We start from the raw sequence: 25,555 nt of genomic DNA, 5'->3' as shown, positions 1-25,555 counted from the left end.
AGAAAATGAATGGAGATTTACTTTGAAAACCAGACTTTTTCACTCTGTGGCAGTTACTTGAATATCATTCAACCCTGCTGAAAATAAATAACTAAATAAATAAATAACACCAAGATGGTTTCCACGGGTCAGGCTGGTCTGGTTTGATGGTTTCGGGAGGTTTTGGCCCCAGCTAACAGGGAACGTTCTCAGAACGTTGTGACAAGGTTTTCTCAAAGTTATAATGCTTGTGCAAAGATATCTGGTCTTTAATGATGTTCTCAAAACATTTGAACAAAAGCATTATTTACATATTGTTCATGGAACATTAGTGAAACAGTTTAGTTGGACATTTTTTAAATGTAACAACTTTTAGAATGTTCAGAGAACATTCAAAAGTAACATTCCAACGATGTTTGCAAATGGAATGTTTCTGTAACGTTTCCTAAATGTTTCCCTTAGTTTTTAAAACTGGATGTTTAGAACGCTCTGAAATGATGCACTCAAAAAAGAAAATTTATTTATAGGATGAACTCAATTTCATCAGCCGGATTTCCGTCCAATAAATATGTGTAGCCCCAACTCATAAAAAACAAATTCAAAACAACAGCTGCTTAGGCTCTTTAAATTGATTTGTTGCTCAACTCAAAAGTCTCATTTCCTACATTCTACATTTCCGCGTTTCCAAGAGTGTTTTGGAAGTGGCGGAAATGCGTTTTGGTCATCCATTAGCACCACAGGCCTCGGCGTTTGGCGGCCTCTCACCTGGGATGACTGAGATAGTTTTCAGTGCTCGCAGAACCCTGAATGTCCGTAACGCTGAGACATTGCCCAGGTCCACAAACTCAGTAACATATCTGCAAGAAGCCAGAATCGGAGCACAGACAATGACAACAACACCAACAACAGGCAAACAACACAGCGGAGAATGAAGCAGGATGTCGGGAGGCTGCCGGGAAAGAGATGAGCTGGAGGACACAACCGTATGCGGGTCAAATCCTGAGCTGTTGGACTGGACACTGAGCGACACTGTGAGCTGTTCCCTCGCGCTTACCTGGGATTACGGAAATAGTTTTCAAAGCGCGGAGGACCCTGAACGTGCGGAGAGCTTGCAGATTGCCTACTTTTATAAATTCAGTTAGAAACCTGCAGAATCAGATTAGAGTTATGTGGATCAAAAGACAAACAACTGAAAGACAAAAAAGGGAGAAAATTAAAACGTCAAACAACTCAAATGGTGTACTTTATACTCACTTAAAGGAACAGTTCACCCAGAAATGTTTATAAAAAAAACTTTAAAATCTGAATGGCTTTAGTTCTTCTGTGGAACATAAAAGAGGTTTTTTCGCAGATTGTCACGACGGCTAATTTTCCACACAGTGAAAGTGAATGGGTACCGGTGCTGTCAAGAACAGAACCAACATAAATTCACACAAAGCCGATTCCAATTCTTATGTCAACCAAAAATAATTACATTAATGTTTAAGTATTTTAGGTATTAATATGTTAAGTCATCCTGACAGTTAATATTTTTAATCATTTAACAGCACATTTTCATGTCCGTGGTTAATGGTCAGTTAATGGTCACATGACACGCAGGTATAAAATATTAAAATAATAAATGAATATTTAAATAAAATAGTAAGTAATAATTCAGATAAAGTATTTAATCTTTTGTAAGTGTTTTATTTTGACTGCTTTAACTTTATAATTATTATTTTAATTAAATTTTTTATGTGTTTTTTTTTAATCATCCGAAACACGGCGTGTTTATATTCCAATGCAGTTTATAAGCAATAAAAGTGATTTATTTCACTTCAAAGTTTCACCTTTCACCTAGCTTTGCGTTTATAATAAATGCTGTTTATAATAAACGCCATTATAATTTAATTATCTGTTTTTAATTTTTTGAATTTTTTTGATTATTTTTTTTTCTTGTGAATACTTTTCTATTTAAAGGATTTTTGTGTGTGTGTGTGTGTGTGTGTGTGTGTGTGTGTAGAGATGAAAATTAAAATACAGGTTTATAGTGTTTATAATTTTTGTGTTTTTTTTTTTTTCAATAGTTTTATTTTTGATTGTTTTTTTATGTGTGGTAATATATTATCTGTGTTACTATTGTTATTGTTTTATATTTTAATTTATTTAAATTTATTTTAATTACCTAAATGTTTTGTTTTATTTACCAACAAGGTGACTTATTTGTGTTTTTATCAGAAATACAGTAGCACTGCATCATCTATATTTAATAATGTTATAGTGTATTTTATGCATTTTTTTTTAAAGCTTGACAGTCATTTTAAGCCCTTTTTATTTCATGTTCCACTGAAGAAAGTAAATGATATGAATTCGAAACAACATGCAGGTGAATAAATGATGACAGAACTTATATTTTAGCATGAACTATCCCTTTAAATTGACACACGTTGGTTTAGATAGACAGGATGAAGTTCCATATCAGATTTCCTCCTCTCTGGTTATTCTCCTGATTGAAATAAATCACAGGATTGGTAATTGAGTCGCTGCTAATACAGTGACGAGGCCTAGATGGCGTAAAGATATGATTGCATTTGACCGTAAACGTACGACACTGTTCTGTTTCTATAGGAACTGGTATTGACTGTTAAGCATTTATGATTTATCAGCATTGCTCCGTCATTCGGAAGCAGCGGCTCGCGTTTCTGTCAACATCCCAATACACCCGTGACTTATTGGCAGCGGGTCCATCTGACGTCTCTGAGACATCCGGTTCAAGGACAAGTGGCCTGTTAAAGCTCGGGAAATAAAGCCATAAAGGCCAACGAGAAATAAGCACTTCATCACGGCACATCTCACTGAGATTCATCTCAAACCGCTGGGATTTAGACAGAAATTCAGGTGTTTAAAGGGACAGTTCACCTAAAAATTTCAATTCTGTCATTATTTATTCATCCTGAAGTTTTTACAAACCTGTATGAGTTTGTTTCTTCTGTGGAACATAAAAGAAAAAAAGCTGGAGTGTGTTGGGAACCAAACATTGACGGTAGCCATTGACTTCCATAAACTATGGAAAAAAACTATGGAAGTCAATGGCTACCGTCAACGTTTTGGTTACCAACATTCTTCAAAATATCTTCTTTTGTGTTCAGCAGAAGAAAGAAACTCATATAGGTGTGTAAAATCTTGAGGGTTAGTAAATTACATATTTTTTTTTAAATTTATGGGTGAACTGTCCCTTTAAATGCTGTCGTAAGATGCATAAACTTCTTTCGCTGACGCTGAATCCTTTAAGATTTAAGTGGAAGAAACTGTGATTATGATTTACAGTGACAACATCATGAGCAGAGCAAAATGAATATGAAAGAAGTAAACTTTAGTATCACGAGAAAGTTCTTTAATTAATGTTTTCTAACAAAAGAGATCATTGTGATGTTGGCTGGAGGGAATCACTGTCGATGAATCACGCTGTTTATTTGACTCATGATTCACTGAATTAATTGTGCTAATCAGGTTTGTGGGTGGTTAGTAAATAATGTACTGTAAGCACAAAAATGACTCAGCCGTTTAGTGAATTCGCTTAACCGTATGAACTGAAAACTTCATTCCCAGTCCTGTATATTGAAAAAAGTAAATGCAGATTTTTTTATTTTTGTTTTAGAAATCTTTGAAAGAAACTGCATTTATTTGATCCGTAAAATTAGTAAAATATTTTTACAATATAAAATAACAGTTTTCTATTTTAATATATTCAAAAATTTAATTTATTCCTGAGATGCAAAGCTGAATTTTTTCCAAATTATTATTATTTTTTTTTTAGCAGATATTTTTTTCTAAAGAAAGTTTAAAAACTGAAATATCCTGGGTAATACACTTTTAATTCCCCAGGATATTTCAGGTTTTTAACTTTCTTTTTAAGTGATCGAGCCAATAACCGAGGTGAGAATGATATTATTGGATGTGAACGGCACTCGGTGACACATTCATACGATGCTGTGACTCCAGGGATGCGCCCGCATCCACGCTCTCCTCTGTTGCTATGGCGACGTGTGTTTTGGGATTGGGGTCGAGGACGGGGTAAGCGCTCGTAACAATTAATCACAAATACAGACCCGCTGCCTTTCCCAGCTCAAGTCAAGCAGCCGAGATTAGATTATTACAGCCTATTGAAAATAACAACAGCACCTTTATTGCTTCATTATCTCCTCAGATCAAGTAATGAGCAGTAGAGATTAGATTATTACTGAAAATCATCCATGACTGAGAAAGTAATATTATATGTGGTAACTGAAAAATATCTCAATTGAATGATTTTTTTTAAACAGCTTATAATGTTGTAATGCCTACTTTTAGATAGCATTGTGAATTAAATAATTTCTCTTTTAGCTTTTAGGAATTTTTCTTTTTTGTATTTAGAAATTTCTAATAAACTTCACAAATATTTACAAAAAAACAGCAAGAGACTAACTGAATTAAAAGTGAAATTTAGAAATTGAAAGACTGAAATAGTACTTTACATTAAAATGTATTAAATAACAAATCAAATCTTATTTACTGGTTCTTAAATCATTTCTTTTTTAATTTAACTAGAGTACATTCACACAATAAAACATTTGATGTTGGATTTTCATTCAGAAATCACTAGTAAATTTCACAAATAATAACAAATAAATGAAAAGTGACACATCAAATTAAACATGAAATTTATTTAAACCATACCCCACTAATTTTTTATTTTATATATTTTCTTTTTTTACAGTGTAATGATGTTCTAATATTCATTTTTAGATAATATAGTGAATTAAGTAAAATTATTATTATTATTAAAAATTATTTATCTTTTTGTTTTTAAATAAATTCTCTTGTTTTTAGAGTCTAATGCACAGTAAATTTTGACAGTTTTTCTTTTTTTGTAGGATTTACTGTAGGATGGTAAACAATTTTCACTCATAATAATTTATCTTTTTGCTTTAAAATACTATCTTTTTTTATTTTAGTGTCTCATTCAGAGTAAATTCACAATTACTCTCAAATATTATTCAGAAATTGCTAGTAAATTTCACAAATAGTATTCATTTTTAAAAAGGCGAGAAAAACCTACCTCAGAAGAAATTTAAAAGTATAAAGACTGAAATAGTATTTTATTATAAACCATACTCTAATAATCTAAACTTTGAAAAAAATATATATATTTTTTAGAATGTAATAATGGTGGAATGTTTACTTTTCGAAAAAATAGTGAATTAAATCAAATATTTTTTCTTTTTGTTTTTAAATATTTTTTCTTATTGTGTTTAGGGTCTCATACAGTATGTAGGATTTGCACAGTTTTCACTCATAAGCTGCTAGTGAATTCCCTTTCTGTTTTTGGGCTCTAGTCACACATGAAGGGGTCAAAGGAGTCACTGATTTGACTGAATCCACAAAATGATAACTTATAAGCTTTCGAAATAATAATGATGATGTAGTGCAGGTTGTTGCAGGTGTCTCATGAAGGTGAGGTGGAGGGATGGATGAAGAAGCGCGGCGGGATGTTTATTTATCAGACTCAAACGTGTTGTATGTGAGTGTGAGTGTGTACCTGGGAGGAGAGAGAGGGAGGGATGGGATGGGAATTGATTCAGGGCGAGGAGTAATAGAAGAAAACCGGAGGACGCCACGGGTGACGTACAGAGATGATGTGAAGGAGACGGGAAAAAGGAAGATGGAGTTGGGGGGATGTGTGGAAGATTATTAGTAGTAGAGGAGACATGTGTGATGTGTGTGAGAGAGTAGTTGCTTATTGATGATGTTGATTGATGATTATTAAAACAGAGGAGCGGATGAGAGATGCAGCATTCTGGAGTGTTCCTCTTTTCATCTTTCTCTTCCTAGTTTGACTAGTTAGATCTCGTTCTGGTTTGTATCGTACCTCTCATCACGTCTGAGACTCGTGCAATCAATGTGCATTTGTAAATCTGCCTTTTTTAAATAGCATCGCTTTCATTTTCACAAACAGGCCCACATGGAATCCACACGGAATCTACGGAATTCTACAGATTTCCATGGAATCATGGTTTCAGCAACCAGTAAAAGTGCAGCATTCTCAATTTAAGTTCGATGCAGAAATCCCAGAATTCCACAGATTTTTCTTCAAAAGAAGTGCAGAAGATGCAGAAAATGTCTGTAGATTGACATCTGAGCCTGTTCATGAGATGGGAAAAATACATACAGTGGCCCAAAAATTTATTTATGCACTTTTTACCCACACTTAAAAATACATGATTGTCATTGCATTAAAATGTCTGTATATAAAAACAATGGGAAGTGATATTTAAATATTCTTTTAATTTTCCTTTACACACACACACATAACTACACACACACATTACACACACATATATATATAGGTATTTTTATGTGTTTATAGATGTGTGTGTGTGTGTGTGTGTGTGTGTTGTTATTGTTAACTAAAACTATTAAAAATATTTTTTGTTAATTGCAATTAACTGAAATTAACTGAAATAAAAGATAAAATAGTATATACAATTATTTAAATAAATTAGTATAAAATTGTTCATTAAATTAATAATTTTTTATAATAATTTTATTATTAATTAAATTAAGTAATTATAAATTAGGTTATTAATTTTATTAGATAAATACTGATGAAATCATTTTTAATCTAATTGAAAAATGAATTTTTATTTAAATATATATATATATATATATATATATATATATATATATATATATATATCTTATATATATATACAACTACCAAAAGCTAATACAATTATTTTCATTAATTGAAATTGACTGTAATTAGATTAAATAAAAATAAAATTATATATTTATATACAAATTATTTTAAGATTAAATCGTTTATATTTAAATTAAAATGTGTTATTATTTTTAATGAAATGAAATTATTTAGAAATATATGAATGAATGTATGAATTAATAGATTCAAAATTTAACTTACTAAATTAAAATTGATATAAAAAAATTATTAAAGAGAAAAATTAATAGAAATTACAAAAGCGCATAACAAAATGACTCAAATTTAAACTAAAATTAAAATCGAAAATAATAATAAATGCTATATTAATATATGAATAATACTAAAGTAATACTTATATATAGGAAAGGCATTCACAAATTTGTAAGTGTGACTAAAGTGTGTTTAAATACTCTCTGGGCTCGTCGTGTGTGTTGTGTTTGTGTTTTTTTTATTTTGTTTTTTTTATGTTTGTGTTTTGATTTGTTATGTGCTGAGAGGTACGACTTCTCGTTTGTTTAAGAGTGTTTTCGTTGTATTTTACGTGCTATACAAGTGCTTCATGACGTGGTGATATAAGACGTTGTTTTGACGTTTGAGAATATAGAGTTGCTGTTTTATGCTTGGTGGAAGGTGTTAATTGGAGGGGTGCAGGTCTTCGTTATTCTCTACGAGGTCTGGGTTCTTGTCTACTAGAGTAAGTTTCACTGTAGGTCACATTCATCTCAATACGTGGGAAAACATGGGATAAATCCGCTCTATCTGGTGGGATGTACGTACGCATGGGCTGACTTCTGCTGGGGTGCTGCGGCCCTTACTGAAGCTGGAGATGATGGACAGACAAACCCAGAGACAGACAAGCAGATCAACTGACAGACAGACGACCGGACGATTGGTAGTAAGAGGGGTTCTGATGAATGGGGGCAGGCAAATAAGCGGAGAGGACACAGAGATACATGAGCTGAAGAAGAGAAGGAGATGAACCGGATGATGGGTGAACGGAGAGCTAGAGCGATAAGAATCGTCCTCTCAAACCAGCGACAGATAGATAGATAGATCTGATAGCGATAGATAGATAGATAGATAGATAGATAGATATGATAGATAGATAGATAGATAGATAGATAGATAGATAGATAGCTAGATAGATGATAGGATGGATTGACTGATGGATAGATGGATGGCCGGAATGGGATGGATGGATGGTTGGATGGAGGATGGATGGGAGGATGGAGGATGATGGAGCTGGATGGTGGATGGATGGTGGATGGAGGGATGGCTGTTGGGCTGGCCTGGATGGATGCTGATGGATGGTGGCTGGATGGTGGATGGATTGGATGGATATGATGGATGGATGGATGGTTTGGATGGGGGATGGATGGTGGATGGATGGGGTGGATGGATGGCTGGTTTGGATGGTGGATGATTGGATGTGGAATGGATGGATTGGATGGATGGATGGTTGGATGGGGATGGATGGTTGTGATGGATGGATGGTTGGATTGGCCTGCTGGATGGATGGGATGGATGGTTGGATGGATGGCTGATGGATGGATGACGATGGCTGGATGGATGGCCCACTACGATCCTGACCTGGCTCCGATGCTATGGTTGGTTGGCTTGATGGATGGACTGGCTGGATGGATTAATGGTGAATGGACTCCGGTGGGTCCCGCGACTGCGATGGATGGCTGATGGCTGGTTGGACTGGATAGATGGATGGATGTACTGATGCTATGGCTGGCTGGCTGGATGCTGCGCTGGCTGGAGGAATGGATGGCTTGGGTTGGTGGACCGGATGACCTGGCTTGGATCCCTGGGTGGCTGCGACCTGGATGGTTGGCTGTGATGTGACCGAGATACGAGGCTGGATGGCTGATTGGATAGGGTGGTAGTGGATGCTGGACCTGCTGGATGGCTGTTGGACTGCGAACCCACCCCCCCACTATTGGTTGGATGGTGGATGGATGGATGCAAGGATGGACATGGATGATGAGGGTTGATGGATGGCATAGATGGCTGGATGGTGGCACCCTGGTCCGGCGGGATGGATCGAACTCCGCGCTGGACTAGAGTCAGGAGTAGATAGCATGGAGGATGACTCGATGATACCGGCTGGACCCTGGCCTGGATACTACTAGATAGATGGCGCACTGGCGATAGTTATAGACCGATAGACTACCGATGGCGTGGACTAGACTGGAAAACACAGCGGCGCGGAACGATTCTCACTAGCGACAGGCCCGCTTTGATGGCGCTGGAAAATGGTATGTGAATGCAGAAAAGTGGTGGATGGATATTATGCGAGATGGAATAATGACTGAGAGTGCGATGACTCTCACACTAAGCAATAATGGATTGATGATGGATGGATGAATCGAGTTTGTGAGACAGATAAAATGAAAGATCAAAATGGGCAGAGGATGGATGGATGGATTGATGGATGATAAGATGGGGAGGATTGGAATGGAGCAATGGATGGGGACAATTGGACGTATCCGGTGGCAAGGGTATGATCATTGGATGAACGTGATGATGGATGGATGGAGGGAGGGGATATAGGGAAGGGTATGGATGTAATCTAGGCAAGGAAGATGGTAGATAGGGCGAAGTTTGTACATCGGAATGAATAAACAATAGCTAGATCCGCATAGATAGATAGAATATAGATAAATCAAAGAAATAAAGAGGATAGCATAGATAGATAGAGATAGATAGGATAATAGATAGATGAGATGATAGATAGATGATTTAGACACCATTTGCATTTTGGAGACAAGAAAAAAGAACACAGATTGTATTGTACCAATCATTCATTGGCAGAAGATATAATTTTTTTTTTTTAATTAAGGCAACACATTTGTGTATTTTTGACAACATTTGTTTATTTCGATGTGAACTGTTCTCAGATCCTATGTAAGTATTATGTACATCCACGAGGTCATTCCAGCTGATATGGCAGACGAGTCACGTTCCGGTGCGAGGTTTGAGATACATGATAGTTTACTTGCGTAAACTAGATAATGACACAAGCCAACAAACACCTGGCAAAGCTAAGTTACATCGGCATGCAAAGCAGGGCACATTTCAACGGTCAGAGGTCACACCGGTCCAGTACACTGAGAATAGGAGAGACTGAGGCGAGAGAGAGACTGTAAGAAGAACAGGAAAAAGAGGAAGAAGATGAGAGCGATACTCACATCGTATCTTCGCATTTGCGTATTCTTGCGGTTCTTCCCACTGCGCTGGTTTCAGAAACATGGCCATAACAGAACATGGCCATGAAGCAGCAGTTGGTCAAAATAGTGCACATAATGAAAAGACTGAATAAAGTAGCACCGGTTAAGGAAAAAAGTGAGAACATGTGATGTTTTTTTGCTTTTTAAAATTTATATGGTAGTTTTAGTATAATTTTTTTATAATTTTTTCCCCACAAGCTCATAATGGGATCACATGGAGAGTAAATGAAGACTTTTGCTTCTCAGATGTTTCTCCTGAATAAATGATTTCTGTAATAATTAATACTGTCTCAAACTGTGCTCAGATCTGTTAAGAAACCACAGTCTTTAAGTCAAAAATCTCAACTCAAACATTTCTCATCAATTCATTTCATAATTCTATTGTATATTCTTACTGTCTGACTAACGATTAACTTGTGTTTGTATTTACTGCTACAAATCTAATAAATGTTATGTATTTATTATAGTTTATAAAAATATTTTTAATATAATTTTAATAGATGATCAATAATTCCAACCCCCATATGTATTATTTATAATGATATTTAATATTAAGTTTATCTAATGTGTTAGAATTAAATAATAACTTTAATAGTTTTCTGTAATTTTTATATATTTTTTATTAGGTTTTTTGTCTTTTTACAATAAGTCTTTAAATAAAATGAATGTCTAATTATACCTATATATATGTCTATATCTAATTAATATATATTCTATAATATATATACACTTATTATATAATATATATCCTATTATAAGTTAATATATATATTGATTATAATATTAAGATTTATTTTTAAATTTAAATTTATGTGGGTTTTTAGTTTTGGTGTCCCTGCTATAAACAGTTTCTCGTTTCCCATTTAGTGGAAATTATTTTATTTCAGCTACAACATTTCTCGTTTTCATTTAGTTTACTAAAATAACTCAAGTGATGGTAATTATTTTATAATTTAGTTATTAATTTGTGAGGTGATGTGATTTATTTTATTCTTTAATTAAACTGCATATACAAGTGTAAGAGATCATAGAGATTAGATAGGCCTACTTGTATCATGAGGGATGAGATAGGATTTTTCATGATAAGGGCTTTGAATTACAGGTATTTAATGCAGGGGTGTGAAGGACTAAAAGCTCGTATCAGTAAATGACAGCCGCTTTTTCTTCCACATGATGCTGAAAATTACAGTTCAGTGATCAAATGGGGTGTGTGATGGTATAAGTAAATGACAGCCGCTTTTTCTTCCACATGATGCTGAAAATTACAGTTCATTGGTTTTTTACAACGTTCTATAGTTAATCTCAGACTCCTGTGCGAGGCACATGTTTTAACCTGTTTCCACAAAATTTTCAATTAAGCAGTCTCTGTTTTCAAAAATCCTAGAAGAAATGTTCATGGAGCAACCCAATCTGGCATTTACTTTAAGAAGCAGCTTTTTTATGGCGTCCCCCCCCCCCCCCCCCCCCCCCCCCAAAGACGTTGTATGAATGGAAGTACGACAACTAATTAGGCCCACAACATCCAAACCTCCAACGCGTTACACGCAGCTCGCCGTTAAAAGAACTTTTTAACTGCGTGAACGATTGCTTCTCTGTGTACGGATGCTTTTACCTGTGAACGATGCTTTCTCTTTTTACGGATTGATAGGCAGAGCGTCTCAGTTTCATCTTGTGGACAATTTCCACTCGATGGCTTTTAAATGTTCGTTCTTAAGTCCTATAAATGTATTATTCTCTTGTGCCTCTGCTTTTGCCTTTTCCAGAGCGAGTCGTGACGGAGAACAAAGACGTCCTGAACGGAAAAAGAACATCACAAAAGCTACAGCAGAATATTGCCCAGATCTGACATGGGAATGATATGTTTGGGAATTTTATGATGAATACTAAATATCCAATACAATCTGACATTTGCAGTTAAGTGGACAATTATTGGAAATTATTTCCAGAGTTTACAAGTCGCAGTTAAATTTGCAATTTTGGTCTGGATAATTTTTATGTATATTAATTTAATAAATATTTTTTTATTTTTAATCTATAATTATATATATATATATATATATATATATATATATATATATATATATATATATTGCTATTTTATTATTTACAAAATTATTATTATTATTATCTGATTTAGTTTTTTTGTATTTATTTATTTATTTACTTATTATATACATAGTAAAATAAATAATAAAATAAATAAATCATACAGTTCATACATGCAATCTCTTTCTAGTGTTAATTTATGTATTTAAAAAAATATGTATGATGTAGGATAGTATATATATATATATATATATATATATATATATATATATATATATATATATATATATATAATAAATATATAAAATATAAATATAAAAATAAATATATTTAAATACAAAATATTATAAAATTAAAAATATATATTTTAAATATCTATATATATTTTATTACAATTTATTTTATTCCCAGCCACAATCATGGGAATGAAAAATTGCAAAATTGCTCGTTTTGTTAGGTTTCTGTCTCTGTATTGTTGTGCTGGGTAGCTCCGCCCACAGTGAAATCTCATTGGTTAATAATTCTGATGCTTTATATTCAACATCAAACATGTTCTGATTGGCTGAGACTGGTGCTTTCAGTTTGAACATTTCTTGTCATTGGAAACTTTCCATCTTCTGAACGCACTGTTTGTGACAATCAGAGGCCTGCGATACACAACAACAGCTCTGGGAAAATCCTCCGGAGTCTCCGTGTCATCCGAGGTCGTGTTTATGGCTGTTTCTTTCTCTGATAGGCTGCTTTTGATCACCGCCTGATTTTCAGATTTTAGTAATGAGCTCAATCACTTGAGCATGTGGCGGTGGCTGCGTTGCATGAATGTGCTCTTGTGCCGCTGCTTAATCAAACATGTTTCCTGGCTCCGACTCTCGCGGGGAATCTGCATTTAGCACGGATGTGTGCCGTCTGTGTGGGCGCCTGAACCGATCGAATGCATCGCACAAACACATATGAGTCGTCACAGGTGGCCCTCAGCACTGCTAGAGTCTGTGTCAGACTTCAAAGTGAGGGCCACAAGACAGCGGAAAAGTTTAGAGAAAAATAATAATAATAGAAAAATAAAATAAATAACTATATTAATAAAATGAATGATAAAAATAGAAATAAATACAAAATGAATATGGATTTAAAAACAAAAATAAATAAATAAATAATAAAAAATAGAATAAAGTCAATAAATAATATTTTTTTAAAATAAATAGATAAAACATTGATTTAAAATGAATGAATAAATAAGTAAATAAATACATAAATAGATTAATGTAAATAAATACAATTATAATAAATCAATTAATGACTAATAAAAATATATTTAAAATAAATAAGTTAAAATAAATAAATAATAAAATAGAATAAAATAAAATAAAACAATCAATAAATAATTATAAAAATAAAAATAAGATTACAATCAATGAGCAATAAAATAAATAAAAACAATACAAATAAATAATATAAATTAGAATAAAAATAAAAATTAGTTTTATTTAAATGTAAAATGTAAATATAATTTAAAATAAATAATAATCATAATACAAATTAAAATAAATAGATTACTATAAAAAAATTAAAATAAAAAATGATTAAGATAAAATTAAATAATAAAAACATTTAAAATAAATATATAATATAACAATAATAATAATAAATAGAATAATATATATAATGATTAGATTACAAAATAAATAAATTGATATTTAAATAAATAATACAGCTACTACAGTGGGTATTAAAAAAACATGATGTAACGTAAACGCTAATAATAGATTATATTCTAAATATCTAAATATAGATTATAAATACAGTATATGGCCCAATGTACAGTGTTAATTTTCCACATTGATTTTCCTCGTATTTTGAATTACATGTTAAATTATGTGTTATGTTTTAGGGTTGAAGGAAATATCCTATACATTGTTTGGGTCAAAATTATCGATTTTTCTTTTATGCCAAAAATCATTAGGATATTAAGTAAAGATCATGTTCCATGAAGATATTTAGTAAATTTCCTACCGTAAATATATCAAAACTTAATTTTTGATTAGTAATATGCATTGCTAATAACTTCATTTGGACAATTTTAAAGATGATTTTCTCAATATTTAGATTTTTTTGCTCCCTCAGATTCCAGATTTTCAAATAGTTGTATCTCAGATAAATATTGTCCTTTTAATAATCAGTTTATAGATTTTGAGATTATTTATTCAGCTTTCAGATGATGCATACATCTCAATTTTGAAAATTTATTCAGCTTTCAGAGGATGCATACATCTTATTATTGTTATATTGCGGATGGTCATGTATTTGTTTTGTTTTGGGGGTCCCTCGTATCCGCGTTGATCCAAAGGCTTGTCCAGGCCTGTGTTAGACGGTAGGTGCTCCACTTATGCTGATATCAGACGGCTGGGTGTGAGGTGAAGCGGAGGCGCAGTCGACCGGCGAAACACCTCCAGCGCTACCCTCTTCACCTGCTTATCAGCGGCACAAGAGCAGAGTGTCCACGAGCTCCGTCTCTCTGAACACCGCCGGATATTTTTAGCAGGAGTGCTCTGGGATAAAAACACTGCCATCTGAACTTGGCTTTGTTGGAGCAGAGCCTCATTCGTGGCATAGCCTCTGAATGTCAGACAGCGGCTGATCGCTATTCTACTGAACGGTTGTCAACATTCAACTTTGTATCAGATGTTTCTCTAAAAAGTAGAGGCTGATGGGTATTTTGTTGGAATGTTGTAAAACTTTGTATTTTGTATAGGATGTTTTGTGATAATGCGGTGAGGAAGATTTGTTATCAGTTGTTTTTGTGTTAATGTTTTTAGGACGATTTGTTGCTCAGCTGTTTTCTAATTCTGCAGCATTGCACTGAGTAGCCCCGCCCACCGTGATCGGATTGGCCACCTGGGATGGTCACCGTATGGCTGGGATTGTGTCACAGTACACAGAAGTCTGGAACAGTGTTATTTTAGTATCATTGAGATTAAAAATTTTATATTTTTGATTTTCAATTTTCATTTCAATTTTAGCTAAAGTTTTAGTAATTTTATTGTGTGTTTTTGTCAGGGATTTTCATATGTATTTCTCACTCATTTTTAGTTATTCGAGTTAAATTAAAAGAGAAATGTTGCTTTGGCAAATAACTGAAAAATAAAATAAAAAAATTTATAAAATATATATTTTTTATTATTTTAAAATTTTAAAGAATATATATGTGTCTTTGTGTTTCAGTTAAAGTTTTTTTTTTTTTTTTAATGGTTGTAGTTTTATTTTCAGTCAAATAGCTGAAATAACAAAATAGCAAAAAGCTGGCTTTTATAAAATAAAATAAAATAAAATAAAATAAAATAAAATAAAATAAAATAAAATAAAATAAAATAAAAAAGTCAATGTAAATAAATAAATGTAAAATAATAAAACAATGAAAATTTAAGTCTTTTTGAAAATATTGTATTTCAGCTGATTTTTTTTTTTTTAGGTTTTAGTATTAGTTTTAGTCAACTTAACCCTGGAAACCTACCAAGTCTGTTTGGAATATGGTAAAATATATAAATTATTTTGGGCAAATCTGGAGAGAAATCTCTGGCTTTGATTGTAGACTTTCTCCATTTTCTCTCCATGTATTCTCATCGCTGAGACCATCAAGATAATTTGTGTTTTTCAGAGCCAGTTATTTCATGCATTATTGTTTCTTGCTGAATGTTTCGGCTCTTGACTCCAAAAATGCCAAATATATTTCAACAAAGGCTCAGAAATCCTGTTATATTTGTATATAAACGCTCATTCACAGTCAGAACTCAGCATGTCACCTTCAGCGGCAGCAGAAAGGATATGAGTGTACTAAAATCCTTATTGATGCTCTTCTAACGGGATGAAAAGGGCTAAAAATATAGAGTGCAGACGTGGCACTAAACCGGAAGATGGCCTTCCCTTTGTTCAGTACTATAAAAGTCTGTTGAGAAAGAAGAGAAAGGTTAGTTAGCGCAACGAAAACTCACCAGTGGCATTTAATATCAAACACCGCGTGAACCTCAACGTTTCTGATACACAAGCAGCAGGTATGTCTGTAAATGGCTTTTTGAACCATAAGCACAATATGCTCCTGTTTCAGAAATGATGCCCAATATGATATCCGCTTCTGTAAATGTATATTTGCAATACATTTCTAGAGGACATAAAATGTGAAAATCAGTTTGGATGTACAGCTCATAAAGTAAAGTCTTTCATGCTCAGCAAAGACTGCATTTATTTGATCAAAATCAGTGTAAAAATAGATGGATGGATAAATATTTTTTTATAATAATAATAATAATAATAATAATAATAACTAACTAACTAACTGGATAAATAATAAAAAAATAATAATAACTAAATAACTAACTAACTGGATAAATAATAAAATAATAATAATAATAACTAACTAACTAACTAACTGGATAAATAATAAAAAAATAATAATAACTAAATAACTAACTAACTGGATAAATAAAAAATAATAATAATAATAACTAACTAACTAACTAACTGGATAAATAAAAAATAATAATAATTATAACTAAATAACTAACTAACTGGATAAATAAAAAATAATAATAATAATAACTAACTAACTAACTAACTGGATAAATAAAAAAGTAAATAAATAAATAACATTTTTATTAAAATCATAAATAATAAATTATTAAATTCTGATCTAATAAAATTAGAATAAAATAGAAAAATAATAATAATTAGATTTAAAATAAATTAATAGATTAACATAAGAAAAAAAGAAAGAAAAAAAAGAAAGAAAGAAAGAAAGAAAGAAAAGAAAGAAAATTCTGTATAAAAAAATAGAAGAAAAAAAATTAAATAGAATACCATAATACAAAAAAATGAGAATAAAATAAAAAATACTTAAATTGTGTTTTTTAATATTTATTTGGTAATTTTATTCTCATTTTTAATATTTATTTAATATATGTTTCAAACAAATAAATGACAATTAGAATAAAATAATGCAATAAATAATACAATTTAGAATAACAAAAAATAAAAATAATAAAACAATAAATAATAAAATATTAGATTTTTAATAAATAAATAGATTAAAATAAATAAATAATTATTTAAAAAATCATATTATCACAATATTATTATAATAATAATTATAAGAAATATCTTTACAATTCTTTCCTATTTTAATATATTTGAAAATATATTTTATCCCTGTGTTGGTAAAGCTGAATTTCCAGCAGCCGATACATTTGATACATTTGATTTAAATAGAATGTTCGCAAACAGAATCTTCTGTTACATTATCAGTGTAACACCTTTGATCATTTTAATGCATCTATACTGAATACAACTTGATTGAACTTTCTTTGGTGATAAGAGCATATAAATAATGCTTATATAAATGTAATGATAAAGCAGGAAGCAATGCTCGGAGTGCAAACAACAGGCAAATACGTGATTATGGGCTCAGCGGGAGGTTCGGCGCTCTCGGGGGACTCCCGTCTGTCGCCACGCGGGACAAACACACCTCACGGTTGCCCAGGATTCATGGCCCCCTCGCAGAGCTCGATTTACACCAGCTCCCCGTCACATAAATAATGGCAGAATAATTGCAGGCGGACAGCATCAGGGCCAGTGTGTTTTACAGCTCCAGCAGGAGCCGTTCTCTTGGCCTTTGTAACCTCTGCAAATAGCTGGCTTTCTCCGCCCTTGTGTTCTCTATTCTTACGTAACATCTAGGTCAAGTTTGCCTGTGTTTGTTTCCACTTTCCTCACATTTCCTCTGGGATATCATCTGCCAACTGCAGGTCCACATGAGCGGATCTGGAGAGGGCAGAGGGAAATCCAAGCCAAGCGCTGAGAAGTAAATACATGTCCAACACATCCACCACCAATAGCTCGGTCAGAAATGAAACGTCTGTCATCATCTGTGCTCAAAACACAAAGCGAGTTATCCAGTAGATTTGCCAAGCTTCGAATGAGATTTGAAGCCTAAGGCTAAACGCGAGGTTTGAAGAGAACGAGCTCAAAGCAGTCATATGAATTCAGAAGAGTTGTAATATAGTGCACTAGTGATTTAAAAGACGATTGATATTCAGAAATATCATGCACTGATACTAAGAACTAAATCTGAACTGAGCTGCTTTACAGGCAAAACTGAATTGGATACAATATATAATAAAAATGAGATTTAAAACAAACAAATAAAATAATTATTTAAAAAATATAAATTAATAATAATAAATTATGAAATAATATTATAATTTAAAATAGCTGTTTTCTATGTGAATATCTGTTAAAATGTAATTTATTCCTGTGACCAAATCTACATTTTCAGCATCATTACTCAGTCTTCAGTGTCACATGATCCTTCATTCTAATTAATCTGATACATTTGAAAGCATTTATATGAAACAGAAATCTTTTGTTACATTATAAATGTCGCTTCTGATCAATTGAAATTTGATTTTGTTTCATGCTTGATCATTTTTACAATGTTAACAATCTTATTGAACTGAACTGAATCAACATGAACTGAATTGCTCGGAGGGACATTCTTGTCGTCTTGAGCTGAAACTGAAACTAACTTCCAAATGAATCAACTTTGCAGCCTTGAACTGAGTTGAATCAACACTTAACTCAATAACGTAGAGCTGCTTTATAGTTGAAATTTAATTTGTCTCATAATTTATTAATTTTACAACATTAACTGTTATTTTCCCGTTTGTTGTTGTGATATGGAGCACCAAATCAGCAGAAATTAAAAATAAATAAATCTAATAATAAGAAAAGAATTAAAGAGAAAATGATTTAATAAAACAAATACAATTCATTTGTAATAAAATTTAGTCCTAAATAAATTTTTGTATCGCTATTAATTATTTTCTGTATTTATTTTTTAATATATTCTTTCATTTTTTATTTATTTTATATATATATTTATGTGTTAATTTATATTTATATCAAAATCCCTTTGGTGTTTTGTAACATCATACACTCTCAGAAAAAAAAGGTACAAAAGCTGTCCCTCGGAAAATCAAATTATGCACCATACTAAGCTAAATAAGGTACAAAAGTGTACCTTTTCAAAAAATACCGCCCCAGTGACAGCTTTTGTACCTTTTTTCCTGAGTACACTACTATACTGTAGTGAGTGAATGACAGTTTTATACTGATGAATAACACGATACACTAAAGCCCAGATTAGTTTACAGTTATGAAGAACATTATTAAATTACTGACGCTTGTGATTTCATTGATAGAAGTGTTTATTGTCTGGATGTGGCTGCTATGTAAGGATGCTAAACTAATCCATCCGAACAGGGTTTAAGACATAACATTTCATTTTCTGAAAATGAGTGTCGGCTTGCAAAAATATCAAAGGACGAGGCCAAACTCTTGGGCCTTTAATAGCAGGAGTCCTGTTAAGTGTCAGTTCATCTTTCTTAGCATTAGCCACCGGCTTAGAAAAGCCTAAACAGCGCACATTGCCCCACCGAAAATGGCATTTAAAGAGTTTCGAGTCTAAACTTTTCGCTGAAATCCATAGAAATGGAGATTTGTGTGCTTGTGAGAGCAAACGCAGCAGCGGTGGCATTAACAGCGGCTCACTGACTCACGCTATTGTGCTTGTGAGAGCAAACGCAGCAGCGGTGGTTTTAAGAGGGTCTCTGACTCACGCTATTCATCTGTCTGTATTCCTGCAGCTCAACAGATGCGCTTTACTTTATATTGTCGTTTGTTTTTGGTTTTTTTCTGGGATGTTTCTGATCTCAAACGTCTGTGAATATGCAGGTAAAAATGCACAGATCAACCACTGAAAAACACAAAAATATGTTCCTGAAAGTACATTGCGCTGCCTCATTTTTGACTAAAGCAGCATGGTTTGCGATTGCAGATGCATCGTGACAAGCTCAGCGACCAAATTAATTGAAGATGAATCCAAAACGTTTTCGGTAAATAGTTAACAAAATTAGAAAGAAAAGCTGAAAATTTAATATCGTACCAAATATGCATGTTCTATATGCTTATTAGAGCATTGCATTGTTTGTTTATAAATGTTATAGGGAAACTTTAAAACTTTATATGGTTTTTGGTGGTTTTGTGGATTTAAATTGAGAAACTTTTTGTGTGTGACAGGTTTTTTTTTTGAGAAAATAATGACTTAATTTGTTGTGGCTAAAATTATTCAATTGTTTTTACAAATATTATACATTATTAAAGATATATTTTTTTTTGTAGTGGTGTTTTATTATTTTGTAAGTAATTGTTTTTTTTGTTTGTTTTTTATATTAATTGTTGTTGGTGTTTTTGTGTAGAGATATACTGTATATACTATATAACAAATATTAACTGTGATTATAGTGTGGCAAAATGTAACTGTATATACTATATAAGCTTGCGGTTTATACAAGTTATGTGATTTTTATTTTTGAAAATTGTAAATATATTAGTGATTAGGTGTTTATTTTTTGTTTATATTTGATAATGTTCTACAATTGATGTATTTTCTGTTGGATTTTTTCATTTTTTGGATGATAATGTGCAACTAGGAATCTGAGGGAGCAAAAAAAAATCTAAATATTGCAGAAAATCATCGTGTAAAGTTGTTCAATGAATTCACCTTAGAATGCATATTGCTAATCAAAAATTAAGGTTTTATATATTTACCCCCCAGTAGGAAATTTTCTGAAATTCTTTCCCATGGAACATGAATCTTTACTGAATATCCTAATGCAATTTTTGGCATAAATGAAAAATGCATAATTTTGACCCATACAATGTATTTGTGTCTATTGCTACAAATATACCTGTGCTACTTAAGACTGCTTTTGTGCTCCAGGGTCACATATAAGGTATAGGTATATATACGGTCACATATAGCCATATATACAACACATTAAATCTCAACTTCTTGATTGTTTGTCACAAAAAGTAGCTATATTATTGCACAACTCCATATTATATAAAGCTGGATATATAATATATCTTATGTAAAGCAATATATACTATATAGTACATAGTTAAGATATTAGGATATTATAAACATTAACATCATGATTTTCTGTAAAGCTTGACTAAAGGCAATTTGGTGAATCTTTACTCTTTATCTCAGCTGTAATCTATAAAGCGTGTTCAGACTGAATGGTCTGCTGTGGTGCCGATCACTCACTCTCTTGTTCTGGAAGTAAAACGGATCGATGTCCTCCAGAGGGACGCCCACCAGTCCAGGAGGAATGTCTCCAAAGATTCGTCGGGAGCTGCTTTCCACCGGCCTCCCAGGTCGGCGCGGGACTTGAAGCGGCTCCACACGTCGCCCAGGTCCTCCTGTACGGCTTGGCATGGGGCGGGCCTCCTCGCTCGGCGAGCCGCTGCTCGATTCCAGCCAGGGACTCACGAGTGAACCGGTGTAGACTGTCAGGACCCGGTGGAAACAGTGGGACTCAGCCATCTTCGTCATACCTGGACATCCTGAGCCTCCTGTCTAAGTGGTTACTTCACAGCTGGTGAGGAGAGAGGAGCGTACTGTATTATTTGGTTTATAATTTTTTCTGAATTTTACAGATTTATCTTAGATATTTATTCTTTGATATTTTTTTTTCATATTATACTTTTACACAGAGATTGTTTTTTTTGTTTGTTATTTTTGTTTTATTTAGAGATTTTTGTTGTGTTATTTGATTATTGTTAACTTAAGCAATCTTTGAAAAAAACACTTTTCGAGTTTTTTCCAAAGTTTGCATTGCTGTAACTCAAGAAGTATTAAAGAAATCCTAATATCCTTTTCGATCTTTGTTTTAAACAAACTTTTCTTTTAGCATCCCCATTTTTAAGCTCATATATGACTCAAGTCCAGAGATATTGGGATGAGTTTGTTTTGATGTCAATGTAGATATGGGATTTTTAGATATTGAATTTTTGTTGTGAAATTTTCTTGTGAAGTTAAATGGGTTTTTTAAAGATGGCAGCATTATTATTTTAGTTTTACACCAAGATTGTTAGGTTTATAAGTAAAATCTGTTTGTTTTGTTTATATGTAGATAATCTTTGTTGAATTTTTTGATATTTGTTGAAGTATTTGGTTATGGTGTGGGTTGGTGTTGGGTTTTTAGGTATTTTTTCCAAAGTTTGCATGGCTATAACTCAAGAAGTATTAAAGATATCCTAACATCCTTTTATAAGTTGGTTCTTTATATTTTTTTCTTTTAGCATTCTCATTTTTAAGGCACTATATGATTCAGCTCCAGAGATATTGGCGTCTAAATATGGCTCCAAGAGTAAATATCTGAAGACTGAAGACTGGAAATTCAGAAATTTTTGTCTTTATATTTTTTAAGGAGTTATTTTATTAAAACGACTTTTTTAAATGTCCATGTATGAAAAAGTGAAACACAGTTCAAAACAGTTATTTTAAATAAATATATATATATATATTAATCTAGAGGAAGTTATATGGGTTTATTTCTCAGTAAAGAATAAATAAATAAAAACTTTTTATTTTAGATATTTATATATTTATTTAAAAGAAACTTCATGCAAAGTGTATTTGTTGTTAATTTATTGAGAATTTTTTAGGAGTTTATCTTTATTTTTAGAGTTCTTAAGAATTTTGTAGGTTATCTTAACTTTAAGAGGTTATTTACACTGATTTTTAAGAAAAATTCTTTGAAGAAGTAAACGAATATTCTAAAAAAAAAATGTTTTTGGATTAATATTTTTTATTAAATTTCTGTTTTTGTTTTAAAAATTGTTGTTAAATTTATAAAAGATATATTAATTAAAAGAAAAAGAAAGTTTTGTGAATCCTTTAGCAAAAGACCAGTTGCTCTCCATTGTTGCCTTTGAGAAACAATAGAGTTGTTTTCTCGTGATTATTTTCATGAAGCCACCAGAACCGTGTCCTGTGTTTGATCTCTATGTTTTGATACACGTGTCTCTCATTCAGACTCATTACAGCAGCTGGTCTGTAGTGCCATCGTTTCGCTCATTTGGACGCGAACAAACAGGACACTCTCTCTGACGACACGAGTGCTACTGATGCTGCTGCCTGTCTGTAAATAAGAAGACACTATTATCCACATCAGAGCGAAACTGTGCTCTTAACGCAGATCGGACATCTGTTCCTCCGTTCCATTGAATGACTGGACGAGAGATCATTTCTCATCTGTTCCAGCATACGGCACAATGAGAACATCTGCACTGAACCTCTGAAATCCCAGCCATGAGCTCAAACAAGGGCTCACAGTCTCAACAAGTGGCTCCTTCAAACCTCAAGGAGATCCCAGCCATGAGCTCAAACAAGGGCTCACAGTCTCAACAAGTGGCTCCAGATGATTGAATTATGGGCCTTCTCAACATGGGTAGTAAATGCTCAGTCCAAGCATTCAGCTCTCATAGATATTAGAGTTCGGAGATGATGATTATGGGCCTGTCGATGGTTGTTTTGTATTTATTTGTTGTTTTTTTTTGTTTTTTGAATTAGAATTTATCTTTAGATTAGAATTTTTAATTCAAGTTTAATTTTCAGTAATTTTGTCAAACATGTTTTCGTCATTTTTATTATTTATTTATTTATTTTTAATATTACAATTTAGGTTGTTAATTATTTTCTATTTATTTTTTTAAATTATTTTTACTACTTTTTTATTTTTTAGTAAATAATTTTAATATTTTAACTTTAACTTATATTTCAGCCAAGACAACATTTCCAATTTTTCATCCAATGTTACTATTTATTTTATTTTATTTTATTTCATTATTTTATTTTATTTTATTTTATTTTATTTTATTTTATTTTATTTTATTTATTATTTTTTACATTTGTTAATAACATTAGATAACTACATTACTAACTACAACTAATAATTAAAATATTACGAAAGCATATTTAATTTCTAATCATATTTAATGTTAATTTCAAAACCATGTACCTAATACCATTGTTTAAAATCAGAAAATTGACATATTTTGTTTGGATTATTTTTTACAACCTGCGCTAACAAGAACTAACATCATTAATAATTATATAAAGTAATCTATATACTAACATCATCAATAATAACTAATACATAATATAATACACTTATCTACATTATTTTTTACTTATATATTATTATTGTTAGTTTATACTTATACCTATAGCCTTTTTGCTTATGTTTTTTTAGTTACCCGTTATTTGAGCATTAATCATTAATATTGGAACTTTTTGGGCGGTAAAGTGTTTACCACTGTCTCAATCAACAAATATAAATAAATCAATATATATATAGATAATATATTATATTATATCCTAATATATTATATATATTTTTTTTTTGTTGTTGTTTTTTTTTTTTTTTTTTTTTTCAAAGACTTGCAAAAATTATGTTATTTCTCAGTATTTTTGTATGTATCTTAATTTAAGAATGTTAAGATATTTGTACTGGAAACAAGACAGAAATATTGAACATAGCAGAGGGTCTTAGATGGACAAACACCAGTAACATTCTCGTTCTTAACTCTAATATTACAAACAGACTCGTTCAATGTGCTCGCACTCCTGGGAACGAGGGGTTAAGCAGATTTTGGCAAGCGCTCCTGTCTTTCCTCAGCACAGTCCCACTCTTTATTTCCATACCATTTGAGGAGCGCCGCCGGAAGGCCGTGGAGCCACATTGTGTCCAGCAGAACTGAACAAAAAGCCTGCGCGCCGGAATTGTTCTGTGGCCTCGCAGCAGTGTTTCTGACTGCGGTTTCTCCTTTGAGAGCGAGCGAACCCTGCAGCGTCCTGCTCCTTCTGCATCTGCACCCACACATCCACATCACACATCCTTCAGAGCAAGGTGCTGCGCTTCACTCAGCTGAATATTAATGACGCATTAGACACATTAGAGCTCTTTGCATTTCTAAACTGATTTTATGATAAAAAGTGAACAGAATATTAAAAATAGGTATGTAAAGTATGTGCATACAATCAGTATGTACATTATTTACCATTGATATATGTGTCCCTGCAGCACAAAAGCAGTCATAAGTAGCACAGGTATATTTGTAGCAATAGACAACAATACGTTGTATGGATCAGAAATATTGATTTTTCTTTTATGCCAAAAATCATTAGGATATTAAGTAAAGATCATGTTCCAATGAAAGAATATTTTGGTAATTTCCTACCGTAAATATATCAAAACTTAATTTTTGATTAGTAATATGCATTGCTAAGAACTTCATTTGAACAACTTTAAAGATGATTTTGTCAATATTTAGATTTTTTTGCTCCCTCAGATTCCAGATTTTCAAATAGTTGTATCTCAGACAAATATTTTCTGATCATAACAAACCATACATCAATTTAAAGATTATTTATTCAGCTTTCAGATGATGTATACATCTCAATTTTGAAAAATTGACACTTAAGAGTAGTTTTGTGCTCCAGGGTCACATATTATTAATAGATTAATACTATTACTATATTAATACAAATATATTATTTATGAAGTAATATTTTTATTATTAATGAATTATTTACAATTACATATACACTGTATATAAAAGCTTCATGCTTAAATGACAGAAATTGTTTTTATTTTCT

The 25,555-nt window shown here is 32.2% G+C and overlaps 1 protein-coding gene and 1 pseudogene across 1 annotated transcript in view; both read right to left on the bottom strand.

The window, feature by feature from the left end:
* Positions 1–1,039, bottom strand: part of scn5lab (sodium channel, voltage gated, type V-like, alpha b) — a 112,384-nt gene extending 111,345 nt beyond the window's left edge. The window contains 1 exon segment of the mRNA XM_042751688.1: positions 745–1,039. The gene's annotated coding sequence lies outside the window, so the exon portion shown is untranslated.
* On the bottom strand, positions 701–21,419 carry LOC109048467 (annotated as a pseudogene).
* Between the last annotated feature and the right edge of the window lie 4,136 nt (positions 21,420–25,555).

The sequence above is a fragment of the Cyprinus carpio genome, chromosome B24 (genome assembly GCF_018340385.1).
Source record: "Cyprinus carpio isolate SPL01 chromosome B24, ASM1834038v1, whole genome shotgun sequence".
Taxonomy (NCBI): Eukaryota; Metazoa; Chordata; class Actinopteri; order Cypriniformes; family Cyprinidae; genus Cyprinus; species Cyprinus carpio.
This window is presented reverse-complemented; position numbering and strand designations above follow the sequence as displayed.